General features: G+C 39.6%; 1 protein-coding gene across 1 annotated transcript in view; it reads left to right on the top strand.

The window, feature by feature from the left end:
• Positions 1–16,623, top strand: part of PTPRD (protein tyrosine phosphatase receptor type D) — a 2,576,377-nt gene that overhangs the window by 1,240,846 nt on the left and 1,318,908 nt on the right. Inside the window, exon 5 of the mRNA XM_086961360.1 lies at positions 8,593–8,620. The gene's annotated coding sequence lies outside the window, so the exon portion shown is untranslated. The remainder of the gene's footprint in view (positions 1–8,592; positions 8,621–16,623) is intronic.

The following is a 16,623-nucleotide window of genomic DNA, read 5'->3' as shown; positions in this document are numbered from 1 at the left end:
AATTCATGCCAAGACAACCTGCTTAAAAATAAAAATGTGTTTTGACTTTTTAAAATCAAACCAGATACTATATAAATCTTGAGAAGGAAACAAGAATGTTGCCAGGATTTAGAGATGGCTGACCTCCTGTGTGGCTACGGTGACATAAGCTGCAAGAGACCTTTTATTTTAGTGACCAGTGGACCAGTTACAATTGGAATTGGACTGGACTTTGCTAGTGTCCTCTCTTGGAATGTGTCCTGGCCCCAGAAGTCCTGGAAGCATCAGTAGTGGCTAAAAAGTACTGCCCAAGAAAGACTGAAAAGTTGTGCCTTAGAAGACCCTTTCTCTTCCAAAACATCCGGAGCTTCAATGAGATTTAACAGCAAAGGTTCAGATGTGACTTAATTGCATACAGCTTCAGGTTTGCCCCACTGGTTTATTTTGAGTTCCATTCAAAAGACTAGCCCAAAGGTAGAAATATTTACCAGGTGAAGGAGCAAAAAGTATCCGCCCAACAAGAAGACTTCAATGGGTTCAAAAAGTTGCATTTCTCCCGCGCAGAGTTGTTCCCACCAAAACCAATGTTTTCAGAGGGACATTGTCCAGAGGCTGTCAGGCTTTGAGAGGATTTCAGTGGATAAAACCTTCCACCTAGCCCTGTCAATATCCTGTAGTGAGCCTGAAATCACTCTTAAGTCCTGGTCAACCGTAAACAATGATTTCTGGTTGGCAATGTACTATTTCTTGGTGATTTTTGTCTTAACACTTTGAAAAAATAATATTTGCAGTAACCTTTATTAGAATTTATTGTTTTGGGGTCATTTTTCTTTTTGAATTTTTCTCAATCTTTTTTAATTGATGTTGGGATTTTTATTGGGTTGCATTTTGACATTTTGACTATTTTAGTGTTGCTAAATTCTTTGTGCATTTTCCTAATTTAAGCCTGTGTGATCTGTGCCATAGCTACTAGGGATGTGCCCATGTTTAAATTATTGAAACTGTGTTTTTGATGTGATAGGATTTTGGGGCTTATTACTTGGAGTTGGACTCATGTCCACCCCAACTAATAACCCATTTTCTTTCAAACAGTTTACACAAAACAAAATACTTACATACTGTTTGATGTCCCATTCCATACCGTAAAATACCACCACCATAAACTGAATAATGCTAATCAAAGAGTTTTTGCCAGAAATGTGAATTAGGAACGATGATTAATGCAGTATCTATGATTCAATCTCCCCAGGAACCGATGCACATATTCTGTAAACCTCTTTCTCCCAAGATTACAACGAAGCAAACTATTTCTAGAAATTGCCATGGCAGTTAACCAAGATTTACCACGTTTTTATTAAAGAGGCAATGGATTCCTGCACCAAGCCATTGCAGGGGCCCGCGCTTGCCCAAAAAGAGTGAAGTGGTGCATCCTTCAGCGTATTCCACCCTGAAGTGCGGAAATGGTCTTGAACTGGAATTCCATGCAAACACCCCATGGAGAAGGGCAGAATGTGACTTCACAATGGTTCCAGGGCCTCTCTTTGAAAACTTTGACTGCCGTACGTCCCAGGGCTACTCTTGGAAGCTTTTGTGAGTTCCAAAATATTGTAAATTTGCACCAAGCTGTTGAAGTAAATGCACTTCAAACAAGCACTGGCATAGCCAATAGGTCTCGCCTTTGGGACCTTATAAGTGTTTAGTTATCCAGCACAATACCCTTGGTGCAACAACATCAAGTGTTGCATGGCTAAACACTTATAAGGTCCCAAAGGCGAGACCTATTGGCTATGCCAATGCTTGTTTATTTTCAGAGGGAGAGTACCGGCACTTCTTAAGAGTGACTTAATACTTTTAATTGGAGAGTACCGGCACTTCTCAGAAACAAGTAGGTACTCTGCTACAGAGTAGGCATGAGCGGATTTTGCGGATTGGCAATCCGCGAATTTGCGGATTTGCGAATTTGCGGATTGCGAAAATCCGCAAAATCCGCGAATCCTCGTGGATTTTTTTTTTTATGTTCGCACGGGTTTCTGCAAGTTCGCGAGGGTTTTGTACAATTTCGCAAATTGCGAAATTGTACAAAACGCGTGCGAACTTGCAGAAACCCGTGTGAACACAATGTGCCCAGTAGGGTATGTGCCTCTTGTGTGAATAAAAGGTCAGAGAAAGATCAGTTCAGCAGATGAAGAGAAAGAAGCTCCTGGTCACAGGAACAGCACGGGTATTGCGCTCGTGAAAGTCAAGGATGCAAAGCCTATCCAGCATCACAGCTGATTTTCCACGGGAGATTTGGGAAGAAGGCACACCTGTCCAGCCTCGACGACGCTCACGATTGTTTTTGGGCTAATGAATGAGTCACTGAATTTGAGCATCAACTAGTTCGAGCGACCATGTGTGTGTTATTACTATGCAATCGCCCCGAAGGGCGCAGGGGTCCCTTGAGTGAGCCTACTCATGCAACTATTTTACAATGGCGCCAGCAAGCTGCCAGCGCCGTTGTAAAATAGTTACAAAGTTAGCTTGCACAGGAAGCACTTAGATAAAATAAAGCAGCACCTGCTTCGTTTTATCTAGTGGTTCCTGTGCAAGCTAACTTTGTAACTATTTTACAACGGCGCTGGCAGCTTGCTGGCGCCATTGTAAAATAGTTGCATGAGTGGGGGTTCAACTTTTGAATCCGTTACGTTCGCGGATTTTTTTTTGCGGATTTTGCGGGAAATCCGCAAAATTCGCAGATTGCGGATTTCCCAAAAATCCGCAAAATCCGCGAGCGTAACGGATTTCCCGCTCACCCCTACTACAGAGTACCTGCACTTCAATGTATCCATTCAAGCACTGTGAATAAGTAATGGTATTAATTTAAAAAACATAAGGCACAATTCTGGCTGTAGTTTACTGTGATGATCCTCAGTGGTTCTAAGAAGCGTTTTTTGGAGGTAAGAATGCGAGTGGTAGCAATCCTCGATTTTCAGGGCCAGGTGTTAGTAACTGCGCACTGACCTTTAGCTCAGCACCTCAACATATGTAAGAATCTGTAAGCGGTAAGGAGGTACTCTGGCTTATCAAGGCAGCTGCTGATGACATCACTGCTAGCGTGGGTGTGCGAAGTCTGGATGCTGGGCAGAGGGGAGACTCACACGAGTGGGAAACTGTCCACTCGGACACCGCTGTACTTGTTACAGCCTCGCATGCTTGGGGAACGAGTCTGGCTTTGATGGGGAGGGGTGGCAGGACTGGGAGCGGGTGGAACGCCGCCTGTCAGAGTTACTCACCCCTCCCTTCGATAGAAAGAAAGAGCACCCTGATGACAGCAGCAGCTCGCGCACTAGGGGGTATGATAACACCACTCATTTCCTTTCTCACCGAGGCAGAGGAGAACATAAAACTTGCTTCATAACAAATACCTGGAATACAGCCAACACATCATTATGTTTGAAACCACCCCAATGGGAATTTAAACCTGGAATTTTTTTGTATGCATCACTTTTCCGGGCACACTTCTGCAGTTTAACTAACAGGAATCTGTTAGAATGTTTGTATTTTAGAAACTCACTGACGTGTTTGTGCAACGTTGAAGGACGCCTCTCTCTTAGACTAGCCAGAACTAGTTAACATGCGTATCACTGCTTCCTTTCCTTGAGAGATGTTCAGTGCGTACCACTGCTTCCCTGTCTTGAGAGATGTTCAGCGTATTGACCTGAAGAAGTTGAGCGATGGATGGACAGAACCATTCTCCAAGGCTTGGCACAAGAAAAATTGGCGGATAATAGCAAGTAACGTAAACAAGAAATCAATCTGAGGATAGATGGAGCCATGCAATAAGTGCTTGGAATAACAAGCATTGGCCGCAGTATAGAGAGGCGGGGGGGAGTGGAGGCCAGCAGTGACGCGATCTGTTGTGGGGGAGGGGAAGGGAATTGAAGTACGGAGAGAGGCACGCAAGGCTTAATGAGCCTTGACAGAAACCCACAGAGCGGCTGCGCACGTGCACGCCAGCTTGAGGCCAGCAACAGCCTCTGGTAGCACTTTGAAAACCTCCTTACTAAAAGTCGAGCAAGCAGCGCATGCGCTGCTCCAGGCTCGATCTAAAAATGAGTGCGTATCCTACTAAGCCAGAGTTCCACACATTTCTTCTGGCCGGGCATGATTACAGCCCCTATACAGCGTTAACTTTGGACAGATTTAAGCCGGAGTCCCCTGTGGTTGGACATTTTCTTATCATTCACAGTCTAAACATCTCTTGCAAACAAACGCTATACCCTGTTGACTTTCTAGACTCAGAATGCAGAGCTGCTGCGAGCTTACGGATTAGCTTGCAAGGGGGGTTTTCTTCGCGTTCTTGATCAGATAGTAATGATGTTTACAGATCCACAGATATCATGGGATTGACTTCTGCATCGGGGACTGAAGCAAGTTATCAACTCTCCGGCTTTCTGGCTGCCGCACCGCTCCTCAATCCAGTGCACTTTTGAAAATCACAGGAATTACAGATTTCTGAAGCGCTCGGGTCTACAGCCCGGGGAAATAAATTGAGATGTTATCAGTAATGCCTTTTGGAAACCAATCCGTTTGAAAACCAGTCCTGTATAAAAAGTAGTTTGTCAGAGTCTTTCAGAAAGCAACATGGAGTGGTCTGTGGGTAACCAGGCACAGATTGAAAGAAAAGAAGTTATAATCAATGTTTTTCTAACTGTCCAATTAATTATGTGGCACGTGACACGCAAATAGTAAAATCTGAAAGTATGTCTACCAATGCCACTGGATTGATCATACTTTATAAAAATGGCTTCCCATTAAAAATGTGTATCGTCTGCTAAATGAATGGCATTATCATGTGTGGTACTTGGTATATTTTATTGTGGACACACATTTTTAGTGAAGGCACATAGGCTACCTAACAATGAAAAAAACACATTGACATAGCAACTAGGTCTATCTTTTTTATTAAATAAATCTGATTTTTTTGTTTGAATACGGTTCTGTATGGAAGAGTGGGTAAATACAAAAAAGAATGGTTTGATGAATGAGCGCATGCAGAGTGAACATTCAAGCGACTTACTGCATGGAGTGGGTGCCTGAATGCATGAAACAATGTATGACTGAAGACATAAATGGAAGAATCTCTAAGTGAATACATGTATGGATGTTCGATATTTGGGTTGGTGCATATATGGATAAGTAAGTGGTGGCAGTGGAATCTGGGTGCACCATATTGCCTTTGCTCAGGTACATGCCCCCCAACACCCATTTCAATGATGTTCTTGTTGATATGTAATGCCAGTGATGCTTTTAATGATGTCAATTATGACATCATGTATGAGATCATAAGCAGTGCTTGAGGGACTTCCATATGACATGTTTTTTTTGGTTTGCTTATACTTAAATCTGACAATGCTGCACTTAATATGGCAGAAGCCTGACACGTTCTGCCAAGATTCTTCATTACTAGTTCCATGCAGGTCAATCAAAGGCGGAACACGGTTAAGCTGCCCCAGCACAAACCATGGAACAGATGTATACACAGTTTTGCCTAAACTTGGACATATATACAGAACCAATCTTGTCTGTGGTTTTATGTTGAGGTATTTGAAATAAAGGAGCTGTTGTGCTTCAAGGGGTCAATCGTTCTGAAAGCACTGTTGCCAACTTAAAACAAACACTGGCAAAGCCAAACTATCTGCTTTTAAAATGCCAATAAATTAAACCCAGGCATTCATAAATATGGTTTACTTTGTGTTGCATACTTATTAAGTATTGTATGTGCTTAGTCTTTTTTGTGTGGTACGTTTAGGGCACGAGTTGCCGAAATAAAGATTTGTGAATTTGAAGGCTTACAGAGTGGGTCTTGCGCCCAGGGGTGCTTGAATCTGAGTGTTGTCCAAGGATCTGGATGCAGATAATGACCATGCCCAGTTGATTAACTTTCCCTTTAGATCAGAGCACATCATGATAAAACCAAAAATATACATGGAAAATGTATAATTTCACCAAAAAGCATAAAGCATGCAGTGAAAGGTCATTTGTAGTTTTGGTTAAAAACCTCAACCAGGCATACCATTACATTCCTAATTTACCACTTCTGTTTTTTACATTGAATAATTTGCCTAAATACAAGTACTCTGTTTGCCTATACATTGCGAACCAAGTTCTCGTCTATGGGCTCAAGGCTTAAAGTGTTACAATAACTAAATACATTATGTTCATTTTAACTTAATTTAATAAAATATAACTCTTTTGACTAAATAGTTATGGTTTCAGTTAACATTAAAGGTATGGTAAGGTGTCTATCAATTGTTTGAAAAGAAGTTTCATTATATTAAATAAATATGTAAAATGATTCAATATTTCCCTAGTGTTGGACTGCTCTTATGATGAGGACTGAACTCAGTATTAGGTTTAGTGCAAAGGTTTCTTTTCAACAAATTTTCTTAATCCATTTTGATTTTGACTATAACTACATATTAAACATTGCTTCTATTAAGTATTAGGCTTAGTCTTACAATTGGTGTTAGTCATTTAATTAAAGTTAATGAAATTGAGTTTAAATAATTACATTTAACATTGTTTAGGTATATGATTAGCTTTGGGGTCAGGGTTAAGTGTTGACTGATTAATTTAAAATAAATAATGTGATTTAGGTAAAAATAATTACTTAAATAAATAATAATAGAGTTATTGAGTAGAAATGTATTATAATTTATTATATAAGATATAATATAAGTCCGGGTAGAATCTGGGCAATGAAGAGGTTCATGCCAACATGTCAATATTTAATTCAATTTAATAAAATTGATGCATAAATACTTAAGCAGCTATATATCTGCAGATGAGGTAAAAGTGATGCGACAATGATGGAAGTGCAAATAACAGGGGAACTAATGCTGTTTATCTGTGTAACTATACCAATCAAAAATCAACGGCTGATAATCTCTTATAAAAATCTAAAAAGGTAATCATAAACAACATTAATGATTTTACTGGCTGGGTATTACACATCACATTACAACTGACACATTTGTGGAGCAACAGTAAATAGGTCTTGATTATAAAATAACTTTTAAAAGGACATTAATGTTTTGAAGAACCAAAGTCAAACATTGTGTACAGTGTACTAAGCTCAGGGCAGGATGCAAGTTAAGGCCCTGCACTTAGAATGTGATGGGCATGTTGTGCAGGTTGTGAGGAAGTACTCCTAAACACAGGGTTTGGGCAAAGACTAGCCCCTGAGCCATAAGTCTGTTGGGCATAGCAAACTACTTAGAAGAGGGGGCTCTATAGGAAAACACTTGATAACTCAAAGGCGTGTGCCAAAGTAGTTGCTTGGGGTGGAGATGTTGAGTGCAAGCCCTCAGACTGTGCACGGTGGGAAAGCTGATGTCTAAATCTACCATATAGTATCCGAGGTTTCAAGGCCTAGGTGCAAGCTAAACTCCAAGCCTAGAACCTTCTATGTGTTGCCAAAAATAAAATCTATCAGGTTCAAAGGAAAACAATGTTTTGTGCATGGCTTGGTCAAACTCCAGCAGTGAAGTTACTGATGAGGTCCTTTGTGATTTACTCTGGAAATTCCTGTGTTAGATCATGAACAATGCTTTGGGCAATCTAAGGGGCCGATTATGATTGCGTTTTTTCTGCATGCTCCGGGCCGGCGGAAGCCAACGCCGGCCCGGAGGATGCGGAAAAACCGCTGCGGAGCCTCCAAAGACCCACTGCCATATTAGGATGGCTGGTGGGTCTTGAATTCTGTCCGCCTCTTTTCCGCTGTGGTCGCATTACGACCGTGGCGGAAAAGCCCTAATATGATGGCGGTGTCTAACAGACACCGCCAGCCATATTAGGATGGTGGGAAAGACATGCTTTTCCGCGGCGCCTTTACCGCCGTGGAAAAGCATACGGACTTTCACTTCGGGGGCCCATTGCGGGCCCCCTGGGTGAAGGGGGTTGGGGGGTGCACATGGGGGGTACCTATGGTACCCCCCTGCATTTGCGTGCACAAAGCAGCAGGCACTGCGCGGTGCCTGCCGCTTTGTGCATGCAAATGCGATGCATGCATTTTTAGCCTTGCGGCGGGTGCAGCTTGAAGCTGCACCCGCTGCAATGTTAAAGATAGAGGATGTGACCACCAGCCTGGTGGTCACATCCTAATCTGCTCAGAGGGAACGCCGCAGCCCCTGCGAACGTTCCCTCCTCCTCAGGGGTCGCGGACGCACTCAAGTCCGTCCGCGATCATAATCGGGCCCTATGTTTGCACCAAACCTGGTGAATATCAGAGTATTTAAGTTTCGAATCATAACCATAAAATATATCTTTATGTGATGTATTTAAGGGTCTATTGTGAAGGCTCTTCACTCTGTGGCAGCCAATGCGTTTTACTTTTTTAGAGCTTTAATGGTATATTTGCTTACATATTATTGTTGGTAGTAGATTTATTTCTATGTCAAAATGTAAAACAACATTTAAATGTACTTGTGTTTTGAATATATTGTTGGTAACATGTTTTGCAAGATGTTACTTAAAATAATCTGTAATTCTAATAAGGTACAGAGGATCTGCATGCATGAACCAAGATTGCATTATAGGGAAAACCGAATAACATCCCTTTCTCTCTTATAGAAAACTGTGTTCAGAAGCATACACAGAGGTAAGCCTTCTAATTTAATCATTTTAGAGAATTCATAAGCACATTAATATGTACTGAATAGTATAAACAACAACAAAAAAGAGAGGTTTCTGATTCACACTTGGAATAAGACTAAAATACTGTACTCCACCTATAACACATAATCCCTGTGCTATATCTTAGTGTAGGTGTGTTTATCACTGTAGTTACACAATCAAAAATATGTGATGGCTGTATTATGAACATCCACTTCAATTCTGTCTATCATATTGTAAGTGGAACATGTATTTCAGCATCTGTTAACAAATTAGGTAAGCAACCATGGTGCAATTATATATGATAATATTAACTTTTATTTTCCTTTTTAATTATCGATTTACTAATATTTCCTATGTGCCAAGAATCTTTGAGAGTATCACAGCCTGTAAAATTAGTGTCCAACTATAGCGTCCCACATAGGGAGTTATAGTTTTCCAGTTAGACAAAGAATAAATAGTAACGATGGACGGTAAAAGTAGAATGGAGATGGACTATATGGATTAGCCCAAAAATAGATCTATAGTTAATTTAGCTGTCCTCTAACTGGCTTACTGCTGACACTCCACAGAAGCAACAGCATTATTCAGCAGGAGGGAAAAATTGGCATTGGCACTCCCATGAGATATATGAAATGTGATCAACTCACAGGGATTAAAGACTTTGCCTAATAAAATAGAGTTAAATTGTACAAATGTGTCCAAGTTCATCCAATGAATTCATGTAAGCTGGTAAAGCACTGTGGTTGTGGTTGGTATATATGCTGTTGTTCAAACACTTGCTAAGGAAAATTCCTGATCAGCACCAACAACCCAGTTTGTCATTGCATAGAATAATGATAATTCAATTGCAACAGAAGCTAGGTGTGGAATAAATCTCTGCAAGTAATCTGACATCCCTGGAAACGAAACTGTTGCAACAATGTATACAAGTTCTAGAAATATTACCACAAAGGCCGCAGTCTCAAAATGCAGGCATAAACCTTCATACATAGGTATCCAACCTCTTATAGATCCAAATAGATGCATATTTACAACTGTTTGTAATTCACAAATGCTTTCCAACCTATGCTCAGAAACCCATTGCATCGTAGGTGCATAACCAAGAAAGGTTGTGTAGATCACTTTTTCTCATGGGGAAAATACTTCCTCTATATTCCTACCCACTTAAATGAAGATTACCCTCCCAACCTGAAAAGGGGATTTCGTTCTTCCATTGACACGAGTAAACCTGTGAAGATTTTAAAGATGGAAAGCTGCTAAAATGGCCACAAAATGTGCAGTTGCTCACAGATGTCATAAGATTTTTTTTCCTCAAACTGACACTCCCCACCCATAGTAGAGTTACTTAATGGAAACTTCTAGTTGAGTAAATCCTTGAACTAGTGATAAAACAACATTTGTGAGTACAAAGATGTGCCTACATTTGTAAAAAGCCTATTTACATATGTAAGTCAAACTTAGGTTTGTGAATCAGACCACAGGTGTTTAAGCCAGATATAATCAATTATACCTTATCTTCTTGTCCTTTCTTCTTTGTGACACCTTCCCTCAATTTGTTTGACTTTGAAAGGGTGATTATTATGGCATAAATCAACATAATAGCTCTGTTTTATCCAGTTTTATTTTATATTTATTTCCACGTTCCTCCAATGTTTTAGAGCAATTTAGATGTGAATCAGCAATCACATGTACGAAGCTCAAATGTCTTTCCAATTTTTCAAATGCTGCAGTTTGCCAATACAAGCCTTTTCTTCCTGCAACACTCCAGATACATTTAAAAACATCCTAAATCCAATGCATTTCGGGCACTTTCTCTGCCCTTCGTCAGGGATTCACTGCAAATATTTAAAACAACAACATTACCTCGTGAGACCTAATGTCACAGTTCAATGTCTCGGGCTGCACGCAAAAATGGAAAACTTTACAAGAAACTTTCTAAAGAAGACTGGATAATCATGGTGTGCATTTTGTCCCTTAAGCCAACATGTATTACCTTCCCATTGATGAACTGGTGACGGCCAGCCATCTTAAGCTGAATTCCACAAAAATTTAGATTATGCCATATGGACAATAGAACAGCAAACAACACACATTTATATGACTCAGGGAATTGAAACTTCCACCAGTAAAACAGAGTAAGTTTAGATATTTTGGAAGGACCAATGATTCAAACCTATCCCTCACTTTGCATGTTAATTAAATTAATAAAACCAACTTCTATACAATTCGTACACTAGAGTGCATCCTACCTTACTTCTGGTCTCACCGGGAACTAAAGGATATTCTTCCCCTGAGAGAAAAGGGTCAATTACTCCAACAGTCTTTACCTCAGCTCCCTTGTTCCTTCCTACAAAACTACAAGAGATTGAAAACACTACAGCAAGATTACTGCTTAACCTCCCCCCAAGGGATCACATTATTTCAATGCTCCAAGAGTTCCACTGGAAGCCAGTATCAAGAAACTGAGGATTTAAGGTACTTTACGTGGGCTACAAAGCAAAACATGGAAAAGGTACACAGTTTATTCAATTGAGGTTTCAAGGATATGCTAAAACAGGACACTGCACCCAAATTAGCATGTTGACTTGTGGTTCCTGTGAAACACAAAGACCATCAGGTGACCCTTGTCCTCCCTACAAGCAGTAACTCTTTAGAATTAGCTTCTAGTCATATTACAACAATATCACCTTATATTAAAGAAGGATGTGAAAATATGGCTATCCCTGATAATGACCTCAGGCAGGTGGAACCAACATGAGGTGTTTGCAGAATATTGGAACCAAAAATATCAGTGGATGATATACCATGCCAAGAAAGTTGAGGGCAAACATTTTGTGACTGTAAGTTTCTATACGTGAGTAAGTAAAGTTTTAAAATATATAACTCCACATCTATGTGCCTTGACAATTTATGTATGTGTATATATATATACATATATATATATGTGTGTGTGTGTGTGTGTGGGTGTGCGCGCGGGTGTATATATATATATATATAAATGTGTGGGTGTATATATATATATATATATATATATATATGAAAATCAGCTCCTTGCAGTTTCCGCTTAGCGCAGCCACGCCAGCAACGAAGGAGACGGACCAACCAGGTACAGCAAGATGGTAAGTTTATTTTCACATATATATATCTTCAAGGTACATAGATGTGGAGTTAAGAATAGTAAATCTACATTTACCTATTTTCATTTTCCTTCTCGACATTGTGGCCCTCAATAATTGTGACATTTTATTCTGTCCACACATTTTTTTGGTTCCGATATTCTGTCATTGATCACCACCATGACCAGCGTAAGCACCAGTCTTGATCATTATAAAACACCTTTTCCCAAAAAGAGCAATAGCGTCAAAAGTCCTGAAAACACACAGTGATACTATATTGACTGACTGTTATAAATTCAGATTATACACCAGTCACACACAGCTGAACAATTGACTGAACCCCAGTACAGATCAGAAACCTGACTGACTAGATCTGCAAAAGGAATCCCCATTATTGTACTATTCACATCTGACTTTACTTAGTACATAATCCCCTTACAAACTAGAATCCCTGATAAAACACCTACACTGGATCAGAATGGTTGCCGGGCATGGTACTTCCAACCTGCTCAATTAACCACTCTCTGCCAGAAGTTTTATGAGCAACATAATACTGAATAGATTAGCTAAAAATATCTGGCACTCTGGACCTTTCTAAAATAGTCTATCCTTGCAGGTCTTGATCTTAACATTGTCCTAGAAATCTCATAGAAACATAAACATATGACCATAATGGGGTCAATCTTGGGAGACCTAACTTGTTCTTCCCCTCTCTATATATGTTCCTGTTTTCTTCTACATCAGAGTAAAAAGACCCTTTAAAGTTATCATCCGAATGGCGACAGTTAGCGAAGATTTCCACTGAAAGCGGTAAAGAAAGTTTGAAGTGGTCTGTCACATGTCCTCTCAAATCAGAATTCCAAAAACAGAGTGTGATGTTCAACAGTTGAAAAGATATACTAGAGGCCACAGAATTGGCCACATAAGTTCCAAAGGGTAATCCAGAGTTACAGAAAGAGCATGTTGAGTATTGTTCTCCCCATCCAACTTGCAGCACAACCCAATCACGAAGCATGCCACTTTGGTGGGTGAGAGTCTGTGCATCCTGCAAAAGATTACTCTTGGGATTTAACAAGGCTGATTTTGAGTCCTTTTGAATGCCTTTTGCCATATAGAACACCCATTGTTTTGTTGCAATACAGTTAGCAAAGAACATATATCAATTGAAAACAGAGACACAAATTGTAACTTGAAGAGTAAATCATAACTATCACACAACACTGTAACTGTGACATCTCTTTCTGTGTGAGAATATGAGAGCCCTGTGTACTCTATCCTCAAGACAGACTGTGGATAATATATTGTGCCTTATTTTGAACTTTAGAATTGTCTCTTTGGGAGAGAAGTGTATTTTAAATAATATGGATTCTTATTGCTGATTGCATAGTGACAGGTAGAGCACGGGAGGAAATGGCTTTGTTTGTTTTGGGACATTATCTAATTAATGTTATAGTTTATACCTACAAAGTAAGATTAATTGTATTGAGGAAGACCCTCACATTTCAAATTATCTGGATAAGCTAAATAGTGAAGCATATCAGGCATATACAGATTGTGAACAAGGAGCGGCTGCTCCGAAACGCATCAGGTGTTTTTCTCTGTTTTGTAAATAAAAAGCGTTCACTTTCATATATATATACAGGAGAAGCTTCTGAAACACTGGGCCCTTTTTCGTACGCGGAGGAACTGGAATACATTCGAGAATAAAGAATCCAGTCCCTCAGGGTGCGTTACCAACAGAAACAAAGCGTTCAAACACTGAAAGGAACAGGAGCCGCCGCGAATGCAAACAAAGCAACAAGAGGGCGTGAAAACTGGCAGCAGAGAAGACGCAATTGGAACAAATAAGTAATAACCTATGTACTGACCAGACAATCGTAAATCTAACCAATATTGAGCTCAATGAGGCGGAAAAACCACTTTTAGCCCTGGGACTCAGTTATTGCCCCGAAAGTAACTTTGACTTTGTAAAAACTAGAGTAGATGTATACAAATTCATCAGAAAATTAAAATTGACTAAATATTTTGCCAGCAAAAAGCCCGATACAATAGAACAACGTAAGACACCACAACCAACCCAGGAAATGATGTGCAACCCAGGAAATGATGGGCCTCGTGGTAAGAGAAATCCCTTTGTTTAGAACATTGCGCAATTTGGGAACCGGTGAAACAAACAAAATGTCCCCAAACACACAGGTTCTCTTACAGGAAGAAAATATCGTGGGAAATAAAGGAGGTTTAAGCCCCTTTAAAACGCCATCTACATTTGTCCCAGTAATGCCAAGGGACACAGTGGATGTCTTCCATGACAGGATGGTGCATGAATTAAAAGCTCTCTATAAAAAAACATGCAAAAGCAAATCAAAAACGGACAACAAAGCAAAACAATATTTCCAACTAATGACCAAACTAAAGAACAACGACTTGGTAGCAATAAACCGGGCAGACAAAGGGGGCAATATCGTGTTATGGGACAAAAAAATGTACAGAGAAGAGGCGAGCAGGCACCTGAATGAAGTGGATTGTTATGAAATTTCCAATGGGACACAGGTCTTAAAAGCAAATGAACAATATAAAAAAGATCTTAACAAATGGACAAGAGAAGGCCTGATAACAAAGGATGAAAACAAATTCTTAATGAACAATCACCCTAAGTTGCCCACGTTTTATTTGATCCCAAAAGTTCATAAGGGCACCAATCCACCACAAGGAAGACCAATTATATCTGCACAGAATAGTACTATAATACGTCGAAGTACGTGGACTTCTATCTACAGGAATTTGTCAGGACATTGCCCTCGTTCATACAAGACTCTAGAGACTTTCTTGCTAAACTGACTAAATTAAAATGAGAAAATGAATACTTATTGATAAGTTTGGACATCAAGGCACTTTATACATGTATCAAACACACTGACGGTCTAGCGGCAGTAGAATATTATTTGAATCAACGTAATATTGAATATTACGGTCATAATAAGATGTTACTTGACATGATTCATAGATGCCTCTACAACAATAGATTTTTGTATGATGGTACAGTATATAGGATAAAACAAGGTGTTGCTATGGGGGCATGCTTCTCCCCCAGTTACGCATGTTTACATGTGGGCTGGTGGGAGGAGCATGTCCTCAGGGGGGAACACAAAGCCCTGTATGATTGTCATGTTGTACGTCTATGGCGATTTATAGACGACATATTTATTATCTGGAAAGGCACAGAGATGGAGGCAGTTGATTTTATGGAGGTTATTAATAACAACTCATGTAACCTGGAATTTACTCACCATATAAATGCCACCACTATAAGCTTTCTTGACATTCAAGTAAATATCACAGCAGGGCAAATAGAAACAAACTTGTTCCAGAAGCCAACAGCAGGAAATACCCTGCTACATGCCAGTAGCTTTCACCCTAGCCACACCATAGCTAGCCTCCCATATGGCGAATTCCTCAGAGTTAAACGAGCATGTAGTACAGTCTCGGCATGCGAGGAAGCTTTCCCCCTAACTAAACGTAGACTATTAGAGAGGGGCTATAAAGAGAAAAATCTAAATGCCACTTTGCGAAAAGTTGCCTTGATCGAAAGAGAAACCTTACTACAGTCCAGAGTAGATAGTAATACTCAAGAAATTTCCCTCAATATGAACTCAGGTGACGAAAGAGAAAAATCCAGCAAAACATGTAGGTTCATTTCAACCTTCAGTAGGCAATCTAAGACTTTCAGAAAAATTGTCAACAAAGAATGGCCAATAGTGATGACGGACTGTATTTTAAAAGACATGTACTCAAATAAGCCCTATTTTACTTTTTGCAAAGCCCATTCAATGAAATCTGACTTGGTGAAAACCAGTCCAGAGACCTTTATTAAGGACAACTGGCTTTCATCTCGCAATGGTTTTTTCAAATTCTCCTCTTGCAGAGCTTGTAAATTCGGCTCTAATACAACATCATACACAAGTGCATTCTCAGATCAACCCATAAAGATAAAAGGGTATTATGCCTGTAAAACTGAGTATGCAGTATACATTTTGACTTGTGCTTGCGGATTGAGATACGTCGGAAGCACTAAGCTACCGGTCCAAGCTAGGATCCTTCATCATCTAAGGGCCACAGTAAACTCTGACCCTTCGTATCCTGTAGCCAGGCACGTAAAAGCTGAGCACGATGGTAATCTAAACGTTCTCAGCTACTTCGTGATAGATCATATTCCCGGTACTAAAAGAGGAGGAGATAGGGAAAAGCAACTGCGCCGATTAGAAGCCAGTTATATAGTTAAATTAGAGACCAAGAGTCCAGGGGGCCTTAATATTTGCGAAGATTTACACCACTTCTTGGGGTGACTCCGAGATATAATGACTGTTTACACCTACACTGGATCATTTTATATGTGAAGTTAATTTTGTGAATTATAAGCGTTTTATGGTTTGTAAATACATAGAAAATTTCTTGTAAATGAAAGATAAGGTTTTAGTCTATATTTATATTTTTTATACGGTGTTCTTAAATGATGGGATACTGTGTAGTTAATCGATGATATTATTTATGGAAACCTCAGATGAAATTCATGAAATTCTATCATCTATTTAAAAGCTATGAATGTAAATCACGGACTTTAACAATTTATACTCCAAATGATAATGGTGTGGTGATACACATAAAAATTTGAATCTTGATTTGTGGGCAAATATAAAATCATGAGACTCATGTCACTAAAAATATGAAATTGGAACTAACAATATGTGTCTAGTTTATTGAATGGCATATTGTATTTGTAAAGTTATACGTTTATTGCATTGCACTTTAAATTGATGCAGTGTTGAATTTTAGCCTTTAAACTTCAAATCATCTGTCTCCCCAACCCTTGACC

The sequence above is a fragment of the Lissotriton vulgaris genome, chromosome 3_1 (genome assembly GCF_964263255.1).
Source record: "Lissotriton vulgaris chromosome 3_1, aLisVul1.2, whole genome shotgun sequence".
Classification (NCBI taxonomy): Eukaryota; Metazoa; Chordata; class Amphibia; order Caudata; family Salamandridae; genus Lissotriton; species Lissotriton vulgaris.
Note: the sequence above shows the minus strand (reverse complement) of the source record. Positions and strands in the feature narration are given on the sequence as shown.